Raw genomic sequence first — 24043 nt, 5'->3', positions numbered from 1 at the left:
CTTTTCGGCGTTGATAGCAGACTTTTCAGGATATAAAATTAAAAAAAATATATATTACAACCAAACATGTACTGTATTGCTAAGCGCAGTGTTGGGGAGGCTGTATATTATGTATGTATGTATATTACATACATTTATATATACATATATATATATATATATATATATTTCTTTCACCCACAAGCAAGCTTGTTATCCTCACATTGGATTACATTCTGCTGCTTGAATGCATTGCTTTTGGCATGGTGATATCTGAATAGTTAATATAGAACTATTTAGATAATCGATGAATCGGTGTGAAGCTTTTTTCATTATAAAAACAAGATTTCTGATTGTTTTAGCTTCTTAAATGTGGATATTTGCTTTGTTTCTTTGCGCCACATAACAAATAAATCATTAAAACTGAATTATTTAGGTTTGTGGAAAAAAACAAGACATTTTAGAGCAATGTCATTTCCAGGTTTGACAAACACTGATCAGGTTTTTTTTTTTTTTTACATTTTCTGTCATTTTATAGAGCAAACAATTTATTTTTGCGTTTGTTTCAGATCAATCGCGCTTTGTCACCAACACTCTGACAGAGTGGCAACTGGCAGAGCTTAAAGAAATATTTAAAGGTAAGAAATACCATTTTTCCCATATCAATTCTGCACTACTCATAGTGATAATTTGGATAGTTATGGAGTTGACTGCATTCCTTTTTGTATAAATTCTTATGAAATATAATTTCCTTTTTTTTTTTCAATACATTTTCAGAACATGTTTATTGTAATGATAGACCCTCAATCAATTTGTGGCTTCTTAGGTCAGTTCAGGTCTGAATCCTTTTTTTTATTGTTTTCTGTAATGTGAGCTATATGCCATAACCATTAAGACTTAAACAAAAAAAGTTTGGAATATTTTGTTATGTGCAGTGAAAGGTAGACAATTAAAGTTCAACTTATAAATGCACTGACTCTTTTCCAAATAGTAATCCTAACAAAGACTCATTGTTCTTGTGGGCACCAGTAAAAAATGGTCCTCACAATGTCTAGTTTTAATTCTACTATAGTTGATAGACATTTGGTCCTGACTCACTCACATTTGCTCTCTTGCATTCTTTCTTCGTTTTTTTTTTTTTTTTAGCCATTACAAACATGGTGTAAAATCGACTTCCACCGGGATTTCAGTGCCTGTGTGGAAAAAAAGATATATTCTCAGGACCGTTTGCTACCAGTAGATAGCACTAAGCAACTAGTGCATAGGGTGTTGGGTTCTTGTTTACAATAAAATAAGCACTGAATAAGTGAGTGAATGTGTCTGCGTAGCTCTGCGTGTAAAAGTGTATACATATTGACATAAACGGGAGCAAAATAACAACAACTCTGTCTCAACGGGGATTGGGAAACATTCAAGTCATGTCGCCGCTTCAGGTGAGGAGTTAAGTGTGTTAGCGGTGTATTTATTATCGCATTTAATTTATCCAGCTCTCCACCACACTTGTAAAAGACAAAACTTTTCCAGACACTTGACGCCAACCAGCGAGTGTAGTATAAACACTTGTCATAATAATAAGTTAGCCTGCCGGTTAGCATGCTTCTTGACGTTACTTTGCACATCAAGGCAGCTACATAACTGCAATGATCGCTAACCTTACCAATTAAAATGAAGATGGCATATACTACAACAAGTGAAATATTATAGTCTCAATCTTTAGAAAATACAATGAATTTAGTAGAGCACTGTCCTGTGTTCCCGCATCTTCAGTTGAAAGGGCTCAAACCGGATGCAGCGATATCCTGCTTCGCTCCAAACCGGAAGTTATCTGATGTCACAGTGAAAAGGGTCTATTTACAATACACTGAAACGTTATGGTAGAATTATTAATTGATTGAGGGCGCTTTCACACCTACAGCATTTGGTGCGCACCATACGCGTTTGGTACCTTGGTTCAGTCTATTTGCGTAGGTGTGCATGTAATCTCGGTACTTTGGTGCGCAACCAACACAGCCAGGATTCTGTTACTTGAATGCTCCTCTGTCCATGAAATAAAAGTGTTCAGTGAGAGGATTTATTTAATCTCATTTAAACAACATTATAAAAGTTTATCATGCATCTTCTGATTCTGTTCCCTAATCTAATTCATTTTAATGTGTCATATAAACACATTTACTGTTATCATTTATTACCTTGTGTGGTGCAAGTTTAAATCTGCAAATAAAAAACAACAAAAACAGTTTATACAAATTCAATGTACAGATGGATATTAAAAATAAATAAATAAAAATAATAATAACACGTTAAAGTTTCTAGATTTATATTCACAGTTACTGTTGAGAGTTCCAGTTCTTCTGGCTTCACGTTTTAATAGGATGCTCCAACTGGCATCAATAAATATGGTCTATCCCTGCTGAGATTTTTTCTTTTTTTTTGGCTTTCCCTGGGTGGGCTAACGATCTGTTTGGCCAGGATAAACTGCTCCAGGTGCTCTCAGTTCTCTGATTCTCTGTTCCATACATTACATTTCAGGGCACACATGTTTTCTTTTGTTTTAATTCTGTATGAATTAAAGTTTGGTAATGATTGATTTTCCCCTCACTTATTTTTAAACAAATATCAAGATTTAAGTCTTTTGCTGTCATGCTCTGACAACTCCATCTGAATCATCCGAAACAAAGAGAACGTTATTCTCATTCATCATTATCACCTCCATTAAAGATTATATACATTGCCATTTATTTTTTTATTACACAAAAGATATTTCGTTAAAACTTAGTGGTTGGGCGGGGCCAAGGAAGAACCCAGTGAATTTGTGAACGGTTCCAAATGAAGGTGGTGGATATAAGAATTTGTTTTTCACTTCCTGTTCTATAAAGGTACACAAATCATTACCGTATTGAGTCAGTCATGAAAACAAGTGCGGTCATCATCCAGTCTTTATGCCTTTATGACATCCATTTTCTCTTTTCCCTCTTCACTTCCACCAGCAGGAAACAACATCACCTCAATGTTCACCTATCAAAAGATAGGCAAGGATTTTATATTTTATTTAACCTGAACAACTCCTTTATTCGGGTAGCAACCAAGCCGAGAAGAGCCTTATAGACCGGAGTCATCCAGTGTGTGTAGTGTCTTACAGAGAGGGAAGACATGGAAGCTTTGGCATACAGTTCACAGTGATGGGTAAGGCGGCTACAGCCAGTGATGAACCTCAGAGCGCAATGATTGACTGGAGTCAAAGACTGTAGGTAGCTGTTAGAGGCACACATGTACACAACATCGCCATAGTCAAGTATGGTAAGAACGTTGCTAATATCAGTAGCTTCCTAGCTATGAGGGACTTGTTTCTATAAAAGAAACCGAGCTGCATCCTTAATTTATTAATTTCTAACATGTACTTTGAAAGATAGCTCCCCATCAATAACAAATCCCAGGTACTTATGAATTTTTTCCATGGGAACAGATGAGTTAGAAAAAAAAGCATTATTTTGGATTTTTCAGCGTTTAAAACCAGTTTCAATTTCTCCAGATTAGTCTGCACTGTATCAAAGGTATATTGCAAAAATGCAAATGTTTGTGTAGTCGAATGTGAAGAGCAGTAAATGACGGTATCATCAGCTTAAAAATGGTGTGAGTCATTAGACAAGTTTGCACAAAGATCATTAAAGCTGCATTATGTCCTAAATCTAAAGCAACTGATGATAAAATCCTCCTAATATGTCACAGAGACTGAGGAATAATATTCATATAACATACTGAACTCACCAACAACAACAACAGTATAGCCAAAATATTCACATGAAAAATATTTTGCAGACCGCAAATCATGTTTACATTTTGAAATCATGCTTTGGCATGTGGTGCCACCTACCACCATCTACCAATCATTGCAGTCAGTAGAGTCTCAGCTGCCGAGCAACCACGGGTTGCCAGTTATGTCTGAGCTACAATGGCGGAGAAATCGATACCTAAAAGTCCTTGGTATTTTGAATTTGAGTGTAGTAACCGTTTTTTGGCCACATTCTTAGATAAGAATACCTTTAATGTAAATTGTAAATAAAATGGGTTCTAGGACTGAGCCTTGAGGTACACCTTTTGTGACCTCAAGAAAGGTGGAACTAACTACAGCCATCTGAACACATTGTGTCCGATTTGCCAAATAATCTTTGAACCAAGTAGTAGCTTGTGTGGGGATGCCATTTTTGATGAGAATATCTAGCTAAGATAATATTGTGATCCACAGTGTCAAATGTGTTGGACAAGTCAATGAACAGGGCAACACAAAATATTTTGGTGTCCAATGCCTCAAACACATCATTTAACACTTTTAGGGCAGTAGTGGCTGTGCTCTGAGAGAAGAGAAGAGAGTGAAGAGAGTTTAGCATGTTGTTGGATTCCAAAAATTCCTTCAATTGATCACCAACCAATTTTTCAAATACTTTTGATACAACTGTACAGGAATAAAATGAGACATATCCATCCATAACACTCTCTTTCAATATATGTGTGCCGTGATTCTATTTTCTAGCACCAAAGTAATCTGAATACATGGTCAAACGTGTAATATGTAACCCTGGATCTCGCCAATAACTGGCAACCTGCACATACATGACAGATTTACGACACATCCCACACCCAATGTGCCAAAGGGGTAAATAAGGGGTGCTTTTTACCCCTTTTCATAATTCATCATCTATTAATGTTTATTTATTCATTGAATTAAATATTAAACATTTATTTCCTCCAGATTAGCCTCTTGATCAGAATTTTTTATGTCACATAGTTTGCATTATGCATAATAATAGGATTAAAATAATAATACCACTTTATCATATGCACAATGAACAGATCAGTGTAAACTTCATACGTCTGATAAATACAAGACACCTGTGATGGCCACATTTTGTATCAATTTTGATAACTATAATATGCAACAGTGGCTAATTTCTTGACTGGTGAGGGACTTTCTCTCTTTCTCGCTCGCACTTGATTATGATATTTATGCCCCCTCCTGCTCACATGCCAATAGTCTGGTCATATAGCAATTCTACTGCTGTGTTGAAAATTAGAAGTACAATAGACAAGAGAACCTTAAAAATGTCAGGGACACTCCTCACTCTGGGATTAGAGCCTGAATGGAGGGATGAAATGAATGAATACATTACATCAAACAAGTGAATTAAGTTTTGAAGGTTTTCTTCAACGCCTGTGTTTCTCTTATTGAGGAAATGTCTTTACACCGGTCATAAACTCAGATGCCATTTACTACAAACAATGATTATCTGTCCGGTGTAGTTATGATGCAACTGAAAAGTTAGATGACCAAAACAAACCGACAATCAGCCAATGCCTCTGAAATCTGAAGTGCTAGTGATGCGCGAGTGTGCATGCATTCAGTGACCGGATTATCTTCCATTTTTCAGTTATTACGGAGATTTCCAGGTCTCTACCTCGTGTTACGGTTACTGTTATGGTTATGGTGATGGGAAGGGATCAGGAAAGGTTTCAGGGTTAGGGGATATAGCGCATCGTCCCGTGGCGACGGCTCTGTGGCGGAAATTACGTGTGAAAGCATACAAAAACACAGTGCAATACTTTTCGTATAGCTTTCAGTGTGAATGTTTCATGAGATTAGGCTGGTTTAAGTGGAACAGAAACAGTAATTGAGTTCTAAAGTAAGAGTTTAGCCACATGGAAATAGATATGTACCATCCATATGAAAAACCCCCAAGACTACTTTAAAAGCTGTAATACATATACTAGGCATATGTGTGCCACTGCGGCGCTGCTATATCAATATACAATAATAATAAAGCTTAATAAAGTATATATTACAATGTATAAGATCACAGAAACAGAGGCAGAACGAACCATGACACTTCTTTTTATTTCTTTTTTATTTTCTATTTAATCTTTATTTAACCAGATTAAAGACCCATTGAGATCAAGATCAAGGGTGACCTGGCCAAGAAAGGCAACATCACACATCATAGTTAATAAAAACAGGGAGATAACCATTACAAAACAAACATTGAATGAAATATAAAAGTGCAAGTAAATATACAAATGCAGGAGTTATGGTTGCAGTAAGTCAGAGCACAATGATAGACTGGAGTCAAGGACTGTAGGCAGCTGTTTGAAGCACACATAGGCTACACAACGCTATCGCCATAATCAAGTATAGGTAAAAAAGAGGCAACATCAGAATCTTCCGAGCTCTGAGGGAGAAACATGACTTATTTCCTGTAAAAAAAAAAAAAAAGTTTTACCCTGAATTTAGAGACCACATTTCTAACATGCTCTCTGAATGAAAGTTCCCCATTAATGATTAATCCCAGGTACTTGTAACTGGTGACCAGCTCATGAGCTTTGCCATGAGGGGAGATTCTCCAAGGGAACAGATGAATTTGAAAATAGCTTTACTTTTCAGCATTTAAAACTAGTTCAAATTTTTCCAGACGAGTCTGCACTGCAGCAAAGGCGGACTGCAAGAATTTGAATACTTGTGCAATCGTGTGTGAAGAATATCTAGCAAGAGACTGGTCCACAGTGGCAAATGCTTAGGTCAATGAACAGAGCAACGCTTTTGAGTCTAATGCCTCAATTGGAATCATTTAAAAACGTAGTGAACAGAAAAAATTGTCAAAGGCCGAAAAATAATGAAATCAGTATTAAGTACTAAATTATTCAGATACCTAGGAGATATATTAACAAGCAAACCAAACTATAATGATATGATATGATCTAAAACAAAAAAATGGATTCTTCTGTAATTGTTTTATGTTTACAGTGCAATGTTTGGGTTTAATATGCTCTTATCTTAAACACAGCCCTCAGACTTTGGTGAAATTGTATAGGTATCACTTTTATCAAAAAACTGCTTTGTCTTAACAAGGTTTTTCCAAAAGATGTTAAATTACAGCGAGAAAAATCCAAGACAAGCGATCCTCCTCTTACTCATAATAACAAAGCACAATAATGTGTTTACAGCGCACTCTTACTGACATTATTCTCTCTCCTTTTTCCCTTGAATATCTTCCTGGCAGCATAACTGCCAGAATCAAATCACTCTGAGATGTTGACTCTTGATTTACCTTGAGTTTTTTTGTTGTTGGAAAGAGCAGCTTTTAGAAAAAAAATCTCAGTTTTTCCACAAAATATTATGCAGAAATATACAGCAGTTCTAAATGAAGCAATAAGGAGTAAAGTGTGTTGCAGAACATCAATTAGTCAGACTATAGTATCCATAAATAATTTTATTTATAAATTATGAGTAGTCAGAACACCACAACGACACAGGGCGAAAATAAGCACCCGAATACACACCACTCACATCTATGGTGGTAATAATGATGATAAAACTGATTGGACAGAATAATAGCAATAACAAAGCAACAACATTCCCATTTATATTGATTCCATAAGCCTTACTGTGATCATGTGTGTTATGTTCTTATACTTATAGAGGAGATTGTTATACGTGGTTCACAAATAGGCACTGGTTCATGCCAGTATTTGTTCGGTGTAAAAGTCAAAACTGTTTAATTGAATCAATGTTAATCCCTGTCTGTTGTACTTTTCCAGCTTGTCAAGAAGAATGAGGTTTCCTGTTTCCCTTTCATGCTAATTCAAATAACTTTGAGCTTGGCATTGTTGGAATAAATTATATAAGAGGGAGGGGCGACTTCATTGGGAGTCGTTTCATTGCTGAGGAGTGCATGGTGATGGCGATCCATGTCACACGTCTCATAAATTCACAAGGATAGACACTGTCTGCTGCCTGCATTATGAACATAAATGATGGGAGCAGTGGAGGGGGGTTCAGGGTCTTGTGAGGATGCAGTAGTGCACACTCACACATACGCAGAGGCAGGAAGGGGGGGTTAGTGTTAGAATTGAAATTGGCACCTATCACGCAGTCTGACAGCTAGGTCTCGTGGCAACGCGGTGGAAAGGCGTCACAGAACCTTTTGAAAATGCTGTTCTTTGGGCTAAAATATCTAAAGCTTCATGAAAACAAACTTGGGGCCTGATTAGCAGTTTGTGCACACACACGCACTTCAACAAGGATGGAAGGGGAGCGAATACAGCCTACTGGCCACACAATGTACTGTAGATAATTATTACTTTATAATTAAATATGTGATTTTAACCTGTATTTATATGGAAGATAATACATGAATCATCAGTGAAAAGTGCAAAATAATTATTAAATCACCTGGTGAAATTTCCCACTGACTCCCTTGCCATATTACATAAACATAATTTTAAATCATATGCCATGTCAGACTGCAGTTTAGTAATGGGAGGCATATTATCTCAGTCACGAGAGACTGTTCTAAACATAAGATCATATGCAACAGAAATAGCATATAGCATATAGAATAGATAGCACCTGGTGCTACATGCAAACCATTGTCAAATTAGCTCACTCAATGCTAATTAAGCCCATCAGCTCTGTGTTTTTCGGTCTTGTTTGTGTTTTCCAGCGACTGCACATGGACTGATGTGTATTACGTTACAACTGATGGAGGGATAGATGCCATAGATGTTGAAAATATATAAATATATTACAAGTTCACAGGGGCAGTGGATAGGATAAAGCATTTTATCAACCGATGAATGACAACTAGGAGCAAGTAACTTAGATTATACTCAAAACTGTTTTAACTATATTTAAATAATATAACTTGTTTGCTGTTACATTTTGTCCTGACGTCTTTTCTGTATTCAATGTGCAGTATGTGTGCCAGCTTCTTCTGTAAACAGGAATTCTCGCTCATCTTATCCTGTGAGAGCATGAGCAAAAATTATATATAAAAGCTATATTATAAAAAAAGTAAATTATTAAAGCTCGGAAAATAAAACCATCAAAGACTTTCAGGGTTTTGAGGTGAAGCTGACAGAAGGGGTGTTATGGTTACATTTGTCAAAAATATAGTTCAATAAAATAAAATGTCTATGTAGCGAACCTTACAAGACTATTTTTCCAGCTGTTATTCTACTAATGAGCCTTTGTTTTTCATTAGCAAGCATGCCCTAACGCCTCGATATAATAATTAGAGTGAACAAAAACATCATAATTCTCATAGGTTTATTATCTGTAATAAGTACACAATTCCAATGTGAACGTATATAAGAGAAGGTGTCAGTCTTAAAAAAAACCCCAAACCTTGATTAGCAATCATTAATTAAATGAATTTTGGAAAGCCACCTATCCTGCCAAAGATAAGACTCAAAGAGGAAGCTTGAATTACATTCTAAGAGAGGATTAATGGCTTCTGTTTGTGGGAAAATCCTCCTGGGTGCAGGAACTGTTTTTTCCGAGAGGTCAGTGGTGATCAGGGAGAAAGAGAGGAACGGGAGGATGACTGAAGGAGAGAGCAAATGAGAGAGAGATAGCGATAACTAGATGAGTTCTGAGTTGAGTAAAACCAATGTTATACATTTTTATCTTGGTTGTCAAGGAAAATTTAATTCCTGTACACGTTGGCAGCTGCTACACAGAGAATAGTGGCCAAACAAAGTCCCACCTTCTTTTCAAATCGCTGGGTTGCCTCCTCTCAATCACCCTTTCTTCCATAATTTCCCTCCTCCTTCCCTCCCTTCACCTCAGGCTCCCAGTGTGTTGGCAGGCCCGTGCTCTGTGTCTGCTGCTCTGCGGGTATGTCCATTAAAGCTGTGGCGGGAAGGACCATTAGCGATGCGCTTCATTTACTTCACTCCAGCCTCTAAATCAGCTGTCAGACACCACCGGCCGTTTATACAGAGTCACAGTTCCAGCCAAATGCTCTGACTGTACAGTGAGAGTTACTTCATAACTGTCCAAACCAGCCAATCGTTTCATTTACTTCCTTTTCATTGTTTTGTGTCTGTTTTGTAGGGTGGCCCTGAGGTGCAAAACACAAACGCAAATCAAAAACACAAACACAAACGCAAATCAAAAAACACAAACGCAAATCAAAAAACACAAACGCAAATCAAAAACACAAAAACATTAACTCAAAACGGAAACACAAATCACACAACACAAACGCAAAAGCAGAAAACACAAAAACATTAACTCACAACGCAAACACAAAAGCAGTGTTTTCTGCTTTTGTGTTTGCGTTGTGAGTTAATGTTTTCGTGTTTTCTGCTTTTGTGTTTGCATTGTGAGTTAATGTTTTTGTGTTTTCTGCTTTTGTGTTTGCGTTGTGAGTTAATGTTTTCGTGTTTTCTGCTTTTGTGTTTGCGTTGTGAGTTAATGTTTTTGTGTTTTCTGCTTTTGTGTTTGCATTGTGAGTTAATGTTTTCGTGTTTTCTGCTTTTGTGTTTGCGTTGTGAGTTAATGTTTTCGTGTTTTCTGCTTTTGTGTTTGCGTTGTGAGTTAATGTTTTCGTGTTTTCTGCTTTTGTGTTTGCGTTGTGAGTTAATCTTCTCGGGTTTTCTGCTTTTGTGTTTGTGTTGTGTGATTTGTGTTTCCGTTTTGAGTTAATGTTTTTGTGTTTTTGATTTGCGTTTGTGTTTTTGATTTGCGTTTGTGTTTTTGATTTGTGATGTGTTTTGCACCTCAGGGCCACTGTACTTTTGTTTTGTTTTCCATTTTATGTGCATCAGTCCTGTGATCATGTGGATGTCATGCTTGTACATACAGTATTTTGTTGCTGATTGTGGGACTGGTGTGTGGGTAGTTGAGTGCAGAGTGGGGAGTTGCTCTCATTCTTAACTGCTGCAAGTCGTGTGACATTTTACTATATTTTAGCAGTCTATTTTTTTTTTGTATTTTATGCATCTTTGTTGTTTGATGTGTATATGCTGTGTTCATATTACTCTGGTAAGTCTTGATTTGTAGCTTTGGCTTCATAGCTCACTGCTTTGCCCTGCAAGTTGGTAATAAGATTATTTCTGCTTTTTGTATCTTGTTATAGCTTTACATTTCAATCTTTTAAACAAACAAAGTTATGCCTTGTGATTATAGAAGGGATGTCACCCCTTTTAATTATGGCTGTATGTTGTTTCTTCATTCATTCATTCATTCATTCATTCATTCATTCAATCATTCAATCATTCATTCATTGTCTACTGCTTTATCTACGTACATGTCTTTGTCTGCGTGTGGGAAAAAACCCATGCACACACATCGAACATGCAAACTCCACACAGAAAGGCCCTGACAGGCGCAAACCAGGAACCACCCTGCTGTGCGACAACAGTGCTAGCTACATGCCCATCTCGTTTTGGCTTTTGAACAGTTATTGCAAGGGCAGGCAAAAATGTGAAGAAACTAAACCAACTGCTTCTAGTGTTGGGCAAATGCTTGAGTTAACCAACAACTGCTAACAGCTTGAATCAAGTAACACTATTTAATTTTTTTTTTTCAGAACTCACCTGGTAATCCAAATTCCTCCACATCTCTTCTGAAAAATATGGACTGGAAGAATGTCACAATTTTTGGCTTTTGCAAAATCACTTCATGCAAGTTTATTTTGCTTAATAATTAAAATATTTCCACTCGAGCAAGCGCCATGTTGCATGATTTCTGTTGCATGGTGTAACATAGGCAAACTGTTTCTCTACCTATGCCTTTGCATTAACTTTGTTTGTAATCTTATCGCCCAATATGTTTTTGAATGAATGAATAGTTTTATTTCGGTTACAATATAAAATATTTAAATGATATGCAATTAATCGGCAAATATTACCACAGACTTACAGTCAACATTTGCTCACAACAAAATGATAAAGAAACTCTGTAATTTGGTAACATTTGCTGCATTTGGCAACATTCATTCTGCAACTTTAGTCCCTGCATCATTTTCTGTTAACAGAGTACACATTCTCAGATGTTACCAGTTCGTCCAACATCAGTCTTGATTTTATTGCTCAAAACCTATATTTCTATGACATGTGCAATCTTCTTCAGGACCATGGAGAGCAATTATCTGCATGTGAAGCCCAACAAGAACAAGCATGACATGACTCTGCCAGGTCTCAATCTAGTTGAAGACTGAGATGTGATGACGGGTGTGTGGTCAGCTCCGTTGCTTCAGTGCATCTGCATGTGCTTGTTTATCAGCAGGCGTAGTCATTTAACCTTGACAAAATCAGACAATAATGTGAGACAAGAGCAGGTGAGTGTGCCAGCCTGCCAGGTTACTGTAGAACTGTCTGTCCTTTGATAATCCTTTATTAAAAATTATTACCTGAATAGGAGGTAAGGGAGCACAGATGACAAATTGAGGGAGTAAAAAAAAAAAAAAGTAGAGAGAAGACTGGTGCAGATGGAAAAAGTGTGTATGTGTATGTGTGTGCGTGGCATTCAAGATGGCAATTTTCCTGTCAGCAGCCACAGAATGATTTGATTTCTTGGTAACAATAAAGGATTCATGTATACAGATTGAGATAGTGTTCTTGAGCAGCCGAAGGTTACAGCTGGAGTGTTTGGACAGATTTACTGACAAATTGTGTGTGTGTGTGGGGGGGGGGGGGGGGTAAGAGAGTGGATAAATGTAAGAGAGAGAGCATATATAGGGCAGAGAGAGAGACAACTCTTAGACCATCTTCATTATCATTTCACTCAGCAGCCAATGCGGCTCCTCACTCGGGCTGGCTGGTGAATAGGTGAGCGGCACACACAGATGAGGAGGAGGAATGAGCAACTACTATAGGTGAATCAGAGGGAGGGTTGTCACGACAACAGACAGCTCTCACCTCACAGGTGTTGTTGGAGAGCATGTCAATACAGATATCAATGTGATGTGTCATTTGTATATCACCTGCAATGAAGGCAAACAACATGGAGTAACCATGCAGAAAACTGCTTGGTTCCCTATAAAATCATAAAACATTTCCTGTATATGCTGTACAGTCTTTGACACATTTTGGGCATGGGGATTAGGCTTCAAAACATGCACTATTGTTATTATTATTCATTACATTTTTCTAGAGCACTTTTCTAGATAATCAAAGCAGACTGACAGAAGTGTGGCTGCCAATGTGCGCCAAACGGCGCCCCTAACCACCTCTATCATTCATACATACATTCATTGCATGTTTTTTCGAACTGTGGGAGGAAGCCGGAGAACCCGGAAAAAACCCACGCACACACGGGGGGAACATGCAAACTCCTTGCAGAAAGGCCCTTGTTCCAACTGGGGCTCGAAGTTGTTCCAACCGGGGTTGGAACCCAGGAACTTGGGCCTTCTTGCTGCAAAGGCGAGAGTGCTAACAAACTACACCAACCAATAACATTAATTATTCATTCATACTCATATTTTCTCACCAATTACAAAGTTGAATCACAACACTGTCCTGGCAGATAATAGCTCAGTGAATGTAAGAACTCGATCAGCAATTGAATGGGCAGGCCATGTGGCGAAGAAGTGGCTAGCACAATTGCCTTGTGGGTTTTCTCCGGGTACTTTGGCTCTCAGTCTAAAAACATGCAGAAGATACTAAATTGTTTGCCCTGTGATGGACTGGTGACCTGTCCAGGATATACCCTGCTGTTTGTCAGCTGGTTTGTCTCCAGCGACCTGCAACCCTCATGTCAAAGTCAAAGTCATTTTATTTTTCGTCTCCCCAAGGAGAAATTTGTCTTGGGTAACAAGAAGTTACTGCATCAATGACAACAGTTTAAAAAAAACATACAACATAAAGACATTATAAAAAACACAGTCTGAGCACAAAAAAGTACAAACATACACAAAACATTTGGGTTTCTGTGCAAATTACCATCTATATGCTTGTGCAAAAGAGCTATCCAACATTCATTCTGTTCTACCTTGCATGCCTAACAAACACTCCTTCATGCGTACACAGTCATCCATGCACCCAGTCCGTTCTGTATACATTCCTTTTCTATACCCACATACATTCAACCTTAAAAAGTGCATAACTTCCCAGTCTATATTCAGTCATGTGTAAACTATGTAAAAAATATAAATATATTCCATGCATTTCAAACCTACAAAAATGTACATTTGTTCATTTGTTCTCATTGATGAGCTTGATTGAAAGAGGGATGAATGAATGTTTATACCCGTTGTGCTTGCACAGAGAAAGCCTATACCTCCTGCTGGAAATCAGTAATATATATTCAGGGTACAACAGATGAGCTGTCCGATAGGATAGTCTTAACCCGGCTTATTGTTTCCTAGTCAAAAAGCTCCTGCGGGTTGAGTGGTGTGCTGGTGTTCCCATGATTTTGCCTGCAAGGGTTTTGACTAAGTTAAAAATCTGGATTTTAGATTCGACTGTTAGGTTCCCAAACCAGCTGGTAATACCATTCCAAAGCATAGACTTGTTGTAGAATTGTTGCCCTACAGAAGATTAGCATGATATTTTTACTGACCCCAAACACCCCACACACAAAGTTTGTGCAAGAAGTGGAGGCGCTGATGGGTTCTGGCACAAACATCTGCCACAAGTGTGCGCCAGCTCAGGTCACTGTCCATGTGAACTCCTAGATATTTAAAGGAGGTCACATGTTTAATATCAGCACCGTGGATGGTCACAGTGTTATGGTCTCCGACTGATCTGGGATCTACCAGCATTTCGAGTCTTTTTTGTATTGATATGAAGGTGGTGTAGATTGCACCAATTAACAAACTTGTCCACACCAGCTCTATGAATGCTTGAATTGGTGTTTTTAGTGCGAAGACTGAGAATGACAGTATCATCAGAAAATTTTACTATGTGTTGGTTGGGTTCAGAACTGACACAGTCATTAGTGTATATTGTAAACAGGAAAGGTGAGCTGACGCACCCTTGAGGGGCGCCAGTACTGCAGACTGCTGAATCTAACAGAGCCAAGTTAAATTTCACCTGTTGTGGCCTGTTAGACAGGAATGAGTGGTACCACCTGATTAAAAAGGGCTTGACTTTTAACTCCACTAATTTCCTGAGAAGGATGTCTGGCTGAATCAGATTAAATGCTGAACTAAAATCAACAAAAAGTAGTCTGGCATATGCATTAGGACTTTCTAAGTGCTTAAGTGTGAGGTGCATTATTGTTGCTATAGCGTCACTTGTGCTCCCGTTTTTGATGTAGGCAAATTGGTGTTTGTTGAGCATAGGTTCCACTTCTGTATGGAGTACCTCAATCATAAGCCTCTCTAATGACTTGAAGACATTTGAAGTGTTGGCCACCGGCCGATAGTCATTGTCCTCCTGGGGACATGCCTTTTTGGGTACCGGGATTATGATTGATTTTTTTCCAAAGATTTGGTACTGTTGTGCGTGTCTATAGACAGCTGAAATAATTTATGCCATACTGGAGAGAGTTCTTCAGCAAAGGTTTTAAGAAGGAAAGCCGACCGATTGTCCGGGCCTGTTGCTTTGAAAGTCTGTATGCTTTTAAACACCTTTGTTACAGTATGTGATTCCAACACAATTCTGTCACGGTTCACATTGCAAATAACATTATCCAACACTTCCGCACATTCATTGACATTGTCTGTATTAAAACGCATAAAAAAATAATTCAGTTCGTTTGCCCTTGTCTCTTCGTTCTGGGCAAACAGGGGCTTCTTTTTTTTGGTCCATGTTGGTCATTTGTCTGATAGAGTCCCACAGTTTCTTTGTGTTGGATTCTAACAGATTTTGTTCTGCCCGTTCCCTATGTTGCATGCCGAGCTGCCTTCATTTGTGCATTGAGATCTTTTTGTGCAGCCCGGACTACTGCTTTATTTTATTGATGCATTTCTTAAAGCTTTTTGTAATGTATGATTTGTTGTCAGGGTATCGTTTGACCATTTTCAGGGGTATAACAGAATCTGTGCAAAAATATGTATGCAGTAATTGATTCTGTGACACTGTCTATGTCTACATCCTTGAAAAAAATGTCCCAGTCTGTGGAAAGAAAGCATCCCTTCAGCTCCTCCATTTTGTCACTGGACCAGACCTTCACAGACTGAGACACTGGTTTACTGGATTTTAAAACTGACTTTTATGTAGGAAGCAGCTGGATTGCATTGTGATCAGAGTTACTCAGGGAAGGTCTGGCTCTGGCTGTATAGGCATCTTTAATATTGCCATAGCACTTATCAAGAATGCTGTTATTTCTCGTGCTACAATTAACGTATTGATGAAAGCAATGCAATGATTTGTTAAGGCTGCAATGGTTAAAGTCTCCAAGTATAAACATTGGTGCGTCAGGTTTAGTCTGTAGATGGCGATGGACGCAGTCAGTGATTACTGGCGGAATATACACAACACACACAAATAAATTAGTGAATTCCCTTGGGAGATAATGTGGCCGCAGGGTAACACACAGCAGCTCCAGATCGGGATTACAAATTTTGTCTCTTACTGCAAAGTTCCGACACCAACTATCCTTGATGTACATACACATGTATGTCTTGCCTGAGTTGGCGTCTCTATCCAGACATATGTGAAAAACCTTCAATTTGAATGTAGTTGTCCTTCACGTCATCGCTAAACCACGTTTCCGTGAAAGCCATTAGGCCAGACTCTCGGTATTCGTAGCAGGCTCCCACCTGTTGACACAGATCGTCCAGCTTATTTCTCAGAGAACGGGGGTTGCAGAGAAGCATAGGTGGTAGCGGTAGCTTGGTAGCTCCTCGGATGCGCCTCTCCTCCCTCGTTTCCTGGCCATGCAGCAGGTCAGGTGACGGCAGCACTCCACTGTTCTGCAGTCCTAGCAGCTCTGCCCAGCTGTACTTCAGCAGGCCGCCGTTAGTGGACTCGTCAGCATAACACCGAATGACTTGGCCGGATAGAATTAGCCATGTCAACACGAGTTGCTCCATACTCCTCCAGTTCATTTTGCATACGCGCAACTTACAGTTCATAGCACGAGTCATGTCCAGCGAATTTGCACACTTAGTCCATATGTGAAAAACATAAAATAGAGACTCGAAGGACACCTTAACAAACGAGCAAACAAGCAAACAAACGAGATGCAGCAAGAGCCCTCCCAGTCGCCAGCAGAGCAGCGCCATGTGGAAGATAAAGTGGTAGACAATGGATGGATTCATTAAATAGGAACGCATTCTGCTCCTGCATGCTCAAGCCAGGCTGCAGCCCTCCTAGATCCTTCAGAGAGCTGATCATGTGTGAATGGCGAACCATGGAAAAACCTAAGGAGCCAATTCTTCACGTTCTCCAGAGCTCATTTCTAAAAAGGGCTAAAAACAACTGGGAGAGCATGACCGTAAACCATCAAATTTAAATTAAAAGAAAGGCGTAATAATACCATATAATTGAGGAAATTAGTGAAGACATTTTGGGACTGTATGATTCTTGTGAAAGCACCATGAACGTTGTTGTTACCTCATATACTGTACTTCTATAGGCTTTGCTTGGTGGAGGAAAGGTATGTTCCAAATACAAGTTATTTAATTTCATTCAGATTAAATTCATGAATGCAACTGCCCTCTGAAATGCACATCAACTATCGGCGATACTGTCATATTACTGAGATCACCTTTTATTGATGCATGAGATATGGCAAAATATTAGCATTTTGGACTCAAAAGCAGAACTCTCACTCAGGGACAGTTTGAAAGGGATTTATTGTGAATCAGGTATGTTGAAGCTGGAGCTGGTGGCTTGGTCGTGGCTTAACAAAGATGAGTTCATGGCAACATGGATTTCTGTTTACAGACAGCCCTGAAAATCATCTGGTGTGAGTCAATTGAGCCTGTATGTGTGGGGTTTTCATATTTCCTTTATCTGGATTTTTCTTCATGTAGCGCTCCCCTCGGTAGTCATAGTGAAGAGGGCTTTTGGGTTCTTCTTAATATATTTATCACTATTTTTTAACCCTGATTAACTCAGTTAAATGTTTATGTTGGATCTCTCATTTTAAATTACACACATGAACTGTTTTTTACTTACTGATGAAATCACTGTAACCTTATATTTTTAACAAAGATTTTAGACAAGGTTTTAGAAAAATAAACTCTCAACTATTTACTTAATAATGAACTGGTTAATCAATCAAAATAAAATAAATCAGAATGTTCTTTCCTTTTCTTAAATCAATCAAAATAAATTCCCTATATTTTAAGGAGAATAATACCTTAACTAAATTATCCTTTTTTCAGGTAAATACATTAAATTAAATATCCTTTGTTTTGTTTCTGTACCACAAATACATACAAATATCAACACATACAATTTGTGGGCCCACACGAAGCCGGCACTTTTATTAATTTACTTAAACAAATTTGCGTACCTCTTTAGATAATCGGTGCAGGCCTGGGCGGTACCTTACTGACCAGTGATGTATCCACACACACGGACTGATGGCTGGAGAAGAAGTGAGTTGATGTATCCACACACACTGAATCTAGAAGAAAACGATGACCCGTAACTCCCGATGACGCGGTGCTTGCTCGGCGTCTACAGCTCCCCGCTTCTCTCCCACAGGCACTGCCGCACAGGTAGCTTGCTGCTAACTTAGCACAGTCACTGCGAGCTACTAGCTACTGAACTAGCTGCTAGCTCCACGTCGTCCTCACAGGATGAGTAGTTCACTCACACACACCTGATCGTCGCTACTAAGTCCTTTGGAGAGTTTGGGTTGAACGCCTCCACAAACTTTTTTCGCAAAACATAAATTCAATTCAGTCTCTTTTCGTTACTGTTTTCTACACGTGTCTTGTGTCTTCTCTTACCGTGGCTCTTTCTCTCTCGGTCCGTCTCTCCCGCTCATTCCTATGACGCTGCTCACCCAGCGCATATGCCAACATTTTTTTCGAATTCCACATTTATTTCCAGGTTATGGGGCCCATAGAGCATGCACAGTAGTGTCACTACCATAATGCCTCTCGGCTATGTGAACGAGCCATCCCATGAGCCGTCAGGGCTATCGATTTGCTCGGCGCGTACATGAACAGCGAAAGGCATGATGGGAGTACGCTAATGACGTGCGCTAGCAGATTTCATGAATACCGACGTCACGTTAACTTCGGCTTTAGTTTATATATGTTACAGGAATCATGTCGTTTTTGCCCGATTTCCCTTATGTAATTGTATAATTATTATTAGGAATAATAACGTGTTAAAGTAGTTTTATAACTCCCGATTCTTTCACTCAACCCGGTTTATATTCAACTCTAATTCGCGTGTTCGTCACATTTAACAGTAACTTCATGAACCGATAGTGACAATAAGACAAATGTCAGTCAGCTCCTCAATGAATCCACACAGCAGCTCGTTAATACATTGATAATACATTTGAAAATAAATGCTAATGAGCGATGGATAAATACCTAAAACCTGCTTTGTCATAATATATTTTAAAAATGTAAACGAAATATTTATTCACATTTCTCATTAAGTTTTCATGTCATACAGTAGCGCCGTTCCCGAGACCGCGCTTGGCTGTGCTCGTACACAGCTGTGACGTCACTCTGGGAAATAAGATTTGCCTGGGCTTTTTATGGCCTTTGGGAATGTTTTTCAAATACGAAACTCCATGAAATAAAATACAGAATATAAAGATCTATAAAAGCCCATGTCAATGTCTCTAGGTGTCCTGTGGACACTTTTCCAGGCGTCTCTTTTACTATTGCTGTCAATGGGAAAATTGCTTTTTGTGCCCCATGGGATTTTTTGTTGCAGTACCCACAGTGGCCACCATGTAAAAATTGTCTTCAAGGCAGAGGGGGCGGTGCTCTATCCAGTTCATATTATACATCCATGCTCCCGCTCTACCTCTGTACCTCTTTGTTTTTGTGTCGGACTGTAAAAACCTCAGATCTAACGTTCCACCTTTATTCCTGCCACTATGATGACATTCTTCCGCCCTATTACCCTATTACCTTTTAGCTGCTGCATACGTTTCAGTTTCTGACACTTGTGTCTTTTCTCAAACCAGTATGTTTGAGTGATTTTCTTTCTTTGTCAATAGCCTGTGCAATTTTGACACCTTTGCCATGTTTGACTGCCATTATCAGTCCTTTTTGTGGACATAAAGTGATCTTTGCCTCAACTACAGGACACTCCTCACTCTGAAGTAGGACTCTGTTATACTTCAGAGTGAGGACAGGAACCAATCTTCCTGATTTTGCAGCCATTAGCCATACCAAATAGTATTTAAAGGTCAAGAGAGCCAACTCAGGCTGTCAAAGTCAATGTAATCATGCATTCATGCAAATTCTTTTTAATGTCTCAATTTTGTGATGCAATTAAGCTGTGTGTGCATGTTCTGTGATTTTGATATTCTCCTGATGCTTTAAAGACTTGACAAAATGGCACTAAAACTCAAACGGTGCTTGAATGTGAAGTAAGTTTCAAGTTTGATACTCCACGCACACACACTGTCTTTGAGATCCACTTCACTGTGGTCTTCATGGGGGAGTAAAATAGCATTGGTGCTCCAGCCAAAGCTGAGGTCAATTGTGATAGATGTCGCTTACTCCTCACTCCCCTCTTTTCTCACAACTTTATAAGTATCTTCTTTTTACCAAGAAAAAAAAAAACACTAACTCCAGGGCATAAGAGCTAGTGGGAGTATAGGGTGTAAAGTTGGACACAGTGTGTTGGTATGTTATATGCAATGTCACATTAATAATAATTAATAATGAATAAGTATGACCATCTGTTGATCGGTGGTTTTGTTTGTGTCAGTGATAAAATTATTTCGGCCGTCAAATTTTTCGGTGCATCCCTAAATGTAACATCTTTATTGGCAAGAACAATCTAACCGTAATAATGACATATTTGATAGTGTGACTGTGGTTCAATCGGCTCCTGGCTCTCCAATTACATGGGTGCGCAGCGCCCTTGTTCCCCAGTTTAGAAAAAAATCATGTGGCTAATTTTGATCACATTCAGTGACATTACCAGGAGAAACAGGGGAGGAAAAAATAGGGTGTCTTTAGGGTGTCCTGCCTAAAAGAAAGGCGTCTAATTTCCCATCCAATTTCTTGTCCCCAGGACCCCTGGACACCCTGCTGGCTAAAAGCCTGAGCCCCACTCCAATTAATCCAACCCAAATCTGAATGTATATAGAGCAATCCATTCACCACTGTCTACAAATTTAATTGTTTATTGCTCATGGCACTTTGGGCCTGATTTACTAAAGCTTTGCGCATGCAAAAACGTGTGTAAACTGGATTGTACACGCAAATTTGCGTTGATGCTGATCTACCAACTATGATTGTGTCTCTCAGATGGGCAAAATAGCACTCACAACCCATTTAGCGGTCTTGCCTTGTGCTGGGAGGAGAAAATGTAAATATGTTATTTTAGCACGTGCAACCTGATTTATTAAACTTGAATCTAATTGTGGTGCTTATTTTTGCATCTATAATTAGCATGTTTGAAAGGCAGGTCTTAACTGGCACAGCCGTGTGCACAAATGGATGCGGTCACGCTGAAGCATAATTCTCTGAGAAATCCATAAACAAAAATACTTTTTGTAAATCAGGAAATGACGTTTTTCCAGAGCATGTTCAACTACGTGATCAAAGATGACGCACATTCATTTCTTATTTGGTATATCTGAATAAATGAAATCCAGAGGAGAAATGCGTGTTTGTACTGGTATGGGCTTACCTTGATCTGCTGTTTGTGTTTCAAAAAAAAAAAAAAAAATCTTCCCCGTTTTTCCTCAACAGGTCCAGCTCCAACCTGGTCTACTCTCGGTGCACGGCGAAGCGCAGGCGGCACAGTGGTAGTTTGGCTGAGCGGTTCGCAAACGTCACCAAAACCTCACAGGCAGGTTTCGACAGTTCCAGGCACATTTAAATGCAATAAATAAATATGCAATAAATAATCACATCACATGGGATCACCAGGAACGGACTGGACTAAAATATATATATATATATATTTATTTATTTATTTATTATTATTATATCAGCAGAGCGCTGAGCAGAGCTCTCAGTGAGCTGCAGGTGAGTCAGGAGGAGAGAGACGCAACTTTTTTTTTTCTTTTTTTTTTAACGGAAACATTCATAGTCCATAGTTTTCTTTGTTTGATATGTCAGGTAATGATGAAGCTGTCCGTCACACCGACGCAGGATGTCCTATGGACCCGGGGAACATAGGTACAGCCCCTTCAAGGATGTCATATCCATCTGCTCTTCGCAGAACGTCAGCTGTACTTTCTGTTCATTTAATTTTGGGCTTCCATTGAGTCTGCGCTTTCTCTTTCTCTGTGTTGACAACCCTTGACCAGCGCAAAATCCTCATTTAAATAGGGCGGTCTTAACCACTTCTGCGCCTGTAGTCAATTGCGGCACCAATCAAAGTAGGTCACCCGCAAAATGCAAACCAGCAGCAGGCGCAACCTTTAGGCTTCCGCACGCAATTTAGCGCTCTCTATTTGGGATATAAGTAAATCAGGCCCTTTGTGTTTTGAGCACCCAAAACCAAAAGTGTTTTTTTGTTTTTTTAATCATCAGCCTCAGTTACTTGAAACACCCAATGTTAAGGATAACCAGCCCGACCACTTTTGGGTAACAGTTTTTTACCCAAAAGATATGTTTGAAATATCTGGTACAAATGTAAAGATTTTCCATGGTTTGTGGAAAAAACATTAAAAAACTTGCTTATTTTCTGTGAGACCAGGCTGCTTTGGACTGTAGAAGGAAGTTGTACCATGGAGGAAATCCATGCGCACATGGGTAACACGCAGACTTGGGGTCACGAACAAACCTGAATTCCTGTGATCCACCACAATACAGTATGCACAAATATATGTACATGATATATAAAGGTTACATAAGGAAAACATGAACTACTGCATCACAACACATTTGAGTGTGTGATAATGAGGAAGGATAAATACAGAAAAAGGTATGTGTGTCTGTCTCTGGGTTCTAACAAGTAACAAACGATACACTGGGATGTCCCACATATTTAATACAATCCAGTACCCACACTTCACACCACACATGCCCACACATGAAGCCACCCACTCTCATAAGTCAAGAGATTTTGATACCTTTGATGTTAACTGGGGATGCAACATTCTCTTCCTCTGGTTGCAGCACTCGGGCTCATCAAGGTGCTTCTGTTTGAAGTTCCGACAGTCATTTGGGTTGCATTCTTCTTTTTCTCATAAGCCTTCAACAGTTGTAGTCCTTTATCCTGCATCCCTGCTGGGTGGATTAACAACAGCACACTGTGGCTTTACATCTGATGTATGACAGAATCCCTACATTGTGTGTATATAACATGAGGATAATTGTCCAACGGCACAGCTGGCCCATGACCAGCTGCTTTAATATCAACACCTCTACCTTTCCTTATTATGTAAACATTCTTCAATTTTTACCTCTACCAAGGAGGTTGTTTGTTTCCCTTTAACAAAGTAAAACACAGACATGCATCAACCGTTTTTAGGAACCAGCCAGAGTTTACTTTTCCTGTACCAAAGTAATAGAATTAAAAAAAAAAAATGTTCAGCTTTGTTGTGGTCGAGTGAGCGGTTACAATGCAACGAAAACTTATATTTCCAGGTATAAAAGGCAACCATGTTTCTGGCTGCAGCAAACCAACAGTGTGAATGATCTGTGTCAGTACCTCAACCATCCTTCAAGGAGGGATTAGATGGCTAGGTGTGTACTTTTCATACTAAAGGTAAAGGGACATTACAAAACAAAGCAAATCGAATTATACCATCCATATCATTTAGTAGAAAATACGTTGAAAGCTTAAAAAAGTTGAGTAAAAAAAAAAGTACAAAAAAATAATACAAATTGATTGAAATTGCCTTAGACTCACAGCAGCAGTTTGTTCACCTTTTTATATAAATGCTTTTTTATTTCAAGCAACCTCTGCAGTGAACATCATGTACCATATTCCTGCAGGGGAAAGTTAAATTGATTGTCAGTGTAACAACTTTATAATAAGTATCTCAGGGTCATGTTCACGAGTGAGGGTAGGATGGAGTGGGATCAGTGCAGAGTCAGCAGTAAAGCTGGCGTAGTACTTCACTGTTAAAGTGAGGAGCAAAATGAACAAGCCCTATGTTCATGAGCTCTGGATGGAGGTGGAAAAAAATGTTTGCATTATTTACTTGTACAGTGTGTGTGTGTGTGTGTGTGTGTGTGTGTGTGTGTGTGTGTGCGTGTGTAGTGTATAGAAAAAATATTTGTGT

This window comes from Microchirus variegatus, assembly GCF_963457635.1.
Source record: "Microchirus variegatus genome assembly, chromosome: 11".
Classification (NCBI taxonomy): domain Eukaryota; kingdom Metazoa; phylum Chordata; class Actinopteri; order Pleuronectiformes; family Soleidae; genus Microchirus; species Microchirus variegatus.
The sequence above is the reverse complement of the archived record's forward strand: the minus strand, read 5'-3'. Positions refer to the sequence as shown.